At 34.6% G+C, this 5,182-nt stretch overlaps 1 non-coding gene across 1 annotated transcript; it reads right to left on the reverse strand.

The window, feature by feature from the left end:
• Positions 1-2,831: 2,831 nt before the first annotated feature.
• On the reverse strand, positions 2,832-2,917 carry LOC136313822 (small nucleolar RNA SNORA35). The gene has a single exon (XR_010727249.1). It is a non-coding gene; the product is annotated as a small nucleolar RNA SNORA35 (small nucleolar RNA).
• Between the last annotated feature and the right edge of the window lie 2,265 nt (positions 2,918-5,182).

A 5,182-nucleotide genomic window follows, 5' to 3' on the forward strand; every position in this document is an offset into this window, starting at 1 on the left:
CCTCCTTTCTTGAAAGAGAAACATTAACCTTCTGAACATACCCACACAACATCATTTTTCATGTACCCCAGCATCCCTTAAGGGTGTGAGATACTTCCTCTTACTCAGTTCATTCAGAATCTAAGTAAGCTCATCAGTAGTTTTCTTATTATATGCTGCAATTGGATTAGGTCTTATCTTTCATTAGACAAATAGAAAATGAAAGAATCTTTTTTTTTCACATAGATTTTAAAACTTATATTCATGGTGTTTAGAAGCTCATTTGAGTTTTAATCTTTTAGTTTTGTCTAAAAGTGGCTGACTCTGCTAATAGTTATAATAATTATCTTCCACTAGTTGGAAATTTATTATTGATTGTGCATGCAACATCTAATTTAATACTCACAAAAATCCTATGAAGAAGATATTGTTATGATCTTGATATAAATTAAGAAACTGAGGATCAAGTAAATTAAACATTTTATCAAGATCCTACAGCAGTAAGCTTAAGAATTTGAATCTTTCTTAGTCATACTTTCTTATCTTACACATTTTGATCTCTCTCATCTCTGTCTGTTTCATGATTGGCCTCTAGAGTTGGTGAGAGTTACCTGCACAGAGAAGGATCTCCACTGATTCAATCCAGTGCAGGAAGATTGAATTCAGATGTTATCAGTGCTTTCTTGTCTCAAGGACAAAGCAAGAGAAAACTAAAAGGACAATATTTAAGAGACTATTAGACATTAGCAACTTTGGAAAACTTTAGGCCAGATGAAATAGAATGAGCTGGTTGAGGCTCTGAGCAATCAGCCAGGAAGTGCTAATGTGGCATTTAACATTTGTCTTACATAGTAAGTGGCTCAAATTCAGAAGACTGGGTATAGTTGGCCAAGAAATCATTCAGAAACTAAACTTTATCACAGTGTTAAGTGACTGTACTGTTTGTACTCAGTAGATATCTTTTATTCCTCATTCTTTTGTATTTGCATTGTTTATATATTTTTAAAGTGAGTCTATGACATCTCTGGGCCTTTCTTCATCCTTAAAAATTAATGTTAAGTAGAATACTACTTGTTTGTTTTTTCTTATAGTTTTGGAAGTGAGGAAATTCTAAGTTCTATGATAATATAAACAATTCTATGACCTGGTTAGATGTCATCCTTCTGTTCTCTGTCTTAATGAAATTTTCATTTCTTTAGCATTTCTGACAGAGTTGTCTGGTCTCTGTTTTAATGCCTCTACAGTATAGATAGAATATTATAGGCAGCCTAAACTCAAATAGAGCTGGACTTTCCTTTACATGTATAATCTATGCCCTTGGGAGAGTTAATTCCCCATACATGTCATGTGGATAATAATAGTACCTACTATACCCACGTATGTGTGTATAATGGGTTAATGTATGCAAGGCAACTCTCATGATACTGGTACGTACCCAGAGTGCATCTGTGTTAAGCCTGTTTTAGTTGTATTCTGATTTATAATCTTTATCTTTTACCCACCGATTTTAAACAGTTTACTTTAAAATAAGGTAGCTACAAATTGTTTAAATTTGCTCTGCCTAGAGTTCTAGCTTATAAACATTGTAATGCTGTCATACTCTTGTTGATTGGCTTACTTACCCTACATATTTGAGCAGTAGATAATAAGACCTTTCATGTATAAGACGTGCCTTAATTTTGGGGCTTGAATTTTAAAAAAGTGTATTACATAAAGTTATTAAACTCAAGTTTTATTCATCATAAAATTTATATAACTCTTCATCACTGTCAAAACTCCCATCCATTAACTTGTCCTCATCTGTGTCTGATGAAGAATCGCTGTCTTCAACAATGAACATAAAAACAAGTGTGAAAAAGCGGGAAATGCAAGTAAAAAAACTACAACCACTGTATAAGACACATCTAGCTTTTTTTTTTATAAATAAATTTTTATTTTAATGGGGTGACATCAATAAATCAGAGTACATATATTCAAAGAAAACATTTCCAGGTTATCTTGTCATTCAGTTCTGCTGCATACCCATCACCAAAAGAGAGATCGTCCTCCATCACCCTCTATCCAGTTTTTTTTGTACCCCTCCCCTTCCCCCTCTCCCTCCTTCCCTCCCCCCAACCCCTGTAACCACCACACTCCTGTCCATGTCTCTTAGTCTTGCTTTTATGTCCCACCAATGTATGAAATCCTGCAGTTCTTGTTTTTTTCTGATTCGCTTATTTCACTCCGCATAATGTTATCAAGATTCCACCATTCTGCTGTAAGTGATCTGATGTCATCATTTCTTCTAGCTGAATAGTATACCATGGTGTATATGTGCCACATCTTCTTTATTCAGTCTTCTATTTTTTTTACAGTGATTAAAAGCCTTTAAGCAAACTCTTGGCCAATACAGCAAGAATCCATAAAAGAGTAGTGTCCTTAACATGTTCACCAAGTCCAAGTTGGCCCCATCACCATGCCAAATCCCTGAGAAATGCAACCCAACCACAGTTCAGTCTGTTAGGAGCTGTCACAGGGAGCAGGAGTCCAGGAAAAGTCCCCACAGGAAAAGTCCGCATGGCGCTGGAATTGTTGTCACCATTCTATACTTTGCAGCTCATGTCCAAGTCCCAGTGACAGCTGCTTCTAGCTGGTAATGATTCAGGTAGACTGGAAAAGCCATTTGCAGCATGCGTGGATATGGAGCTTCTGTTCTCCTCTGCCTGGAGAGTTGAGACCAGGTTGCTTTACCCTGGAGCTCTGCGACTGTGGCATGATAAAGAGAACCTTGGGATACACTAAGCAGTCTCTGTGTGGCTTCTTCAGTGTTCCTTGGTTGAAGAGTCCTCTTCGTTTCAGCTTTTTTTTTTTTGACATGTATCCACCTGTATGCAGGAGTAGCCCACAGTGTGACTCTCCCAGCTTTAGGAGGGATTTACTTTTGCACTTCTTGATGCCCAGCTAGCCAAGGAGGACACACTTAATTTTTAGACCCCAAATTTTTCAAAAAAGGGTGCATCTTATACATGAGGAAATATGGTATGTTTTGGAGTTTCTTTATTTTTAGTTTTTGTATATTTGTTTTGTTCAACTGTTTTGTCAGTGATAGAATTTTGTAGCAATCCACTGGTAATTTTCTTCCCGAGAACACAGTCATAAACATTTAGTTCTTAGCCTTGAGCTCCCATTTCTCTGACTGATCAACTGGATCCCATTAAGCAGAAATTGGAGCATCTCCTATGCTCTGCAATTGGGATGCTATTATGAAAGTTATTTGAATAGGTAAGATATGGGACATACCCTTTTTGAGGTACTGTATGTTAGTAATGTATAATAAGGAAACTGAATTCAGCACAAAGTGTAACATGAAAAGTTCCACAAAAGGACAAACATGTGCTTCAAAAGTTTTGGAGGAAAAGGAAGATATCTAGGATGAGAGAATGATGAAGGGATTCATCAGAGATGTGATATTTTAGATGGGGGTCTCAGAGAATGGGTATGTAATGTTCAGAGATATCAATTGTCAAATAACTTGACAGAAAAAATATTATATTATTATTAGAAAAGGAGTATAGAAATATGCATATTTCCTTTGTATATTGTTGGCATAAGACTACATTATTGTGTTTGGAAAGTAATCTGGCTGTCTTTATTAGAATTTAAATTATGCATGCCAATTAACCCAGAAATCTATTTTTTGAGACTAGACTTGAAAAAAGACAGAATGAGTTATAAAGATTTACATAAAAATATATATTTATTTTAGCCTTGTGTGAAGTAGTTATAAAAAAGGAATAAAAAATAAAATAAAAGGGAATAAACTGAATGTTTCTATATGGTAATGATAGAGTAAATTAAGAACTACTAATATTATAGGATATGAGGCTGTTATTAGCATGAATAAAGCAGATCTTTATGAACTGAGGTGAAATATAATATGTAAATTATATGAGAAAAGTTAATCACAGATATATGTATATAAATATATATTATATATAATATGACCTCTTTATAAATCAATTTGTCAAAGGTATACTTTTGTGCATCTATTTGTTTTACATATAAAATATTGCTTATTTAATCATGAAAATAATTATAAAACTTATCAAAATAGTCAATATTTATTAATAATGGCTGACCATGTTATATAAATATGGAATATTATGATGTAACTAAAATAATGTCTTCTGGTAAAATTTTATGGGAATGTAATGCACATCATGATGACTATAATTAATAATATATTGCATAGTTGCTAAGAGAGTAAATCTTAAAGTTTTCAATACAAGAAAAAAATCTACGGCTGTCTCTAGTAACAGATATTAACTAGTTATTGTGATAATCATTTCCCTAAGGTCCTTCTTCTGGGATACCATCTTGGATGATGGTGTAGAATAGATAAAGTTGAAGTGTTTCTTTGCATGTGGCATAAAAGAAGTGAACTAATTTAATTATTTTAAGAAAAACAAGAAATAAAAGTATTAACAACTTGGTTTCAGAAGTCTAAAATACCAAATGAATGCTTCCCATTGCCTACCTAGAGACTCTTCTTTTTTTTTTTTTTTTTAATAAATTTTTATTAATGGTAATGGGATGACATTAATAAATCAGGGTACATATATTCAAAGAAAACATGTCTAGGTTATTTTGTCATTAAATTATGTTGCATACCCCTCGCCCAAAGTCAGATTGTCCTCCGCCACCCTCTATCTAGTTCTCTGTGCCCCTCCCCCTCCCCCTAACTCTCTCCCTCCCTCCAATGTCCTCCCTCCCCCCACCCCTGGTAACCACCACACTCTTGTCCATGTCTCTTAGTCTCATTTTTATGTTCCACCAATGTATGAAATCATGTAGTTCTTGTTTTCTTCTGATTTACTTATTTCACTCCTTATAATGTTATCAAGATCTCACCATTTTGCTGTAAATGATCTGATGTCATCATTTCTTATGGCTGAGTAGTATTCCATAGTGTATATGTGCCACATCTTCTTTATCCAGTCTTCTATTGAATGGCTTTTTGGTTGTTTCCATGTCTTGGCCACTGTGAACAGTGCTGCAATGAACATGGGGCTACATGTGTCTTCACGTATCAATGTTTCTGAGGTTTTGGGGTATATACCCAGTAGAGGGATTGCTGGGTCATAAGGTAGTTCTATTTGCAGTTTTTTGAGGAACCACCATACTTTCCTCCATAATGGTTGTACTACTTTACAGTCCCACCAAC

This window comes from Saccopteryx bilineata, chromosome 9 (assembly GCF_036850765.1).
Source record: "Saccopteryx bilineata isolate mSacBil1 chromosome 9, mSacBil1_pri_phased_curated, whole genome shotgun sequence".
Taxonomy (NCBI): Eukaryota; Metazoa; Chordata; class Mammalia; order Chiroptera; family Emballonuridae; genus Saccopteryx; species Saccopteryx bilineata.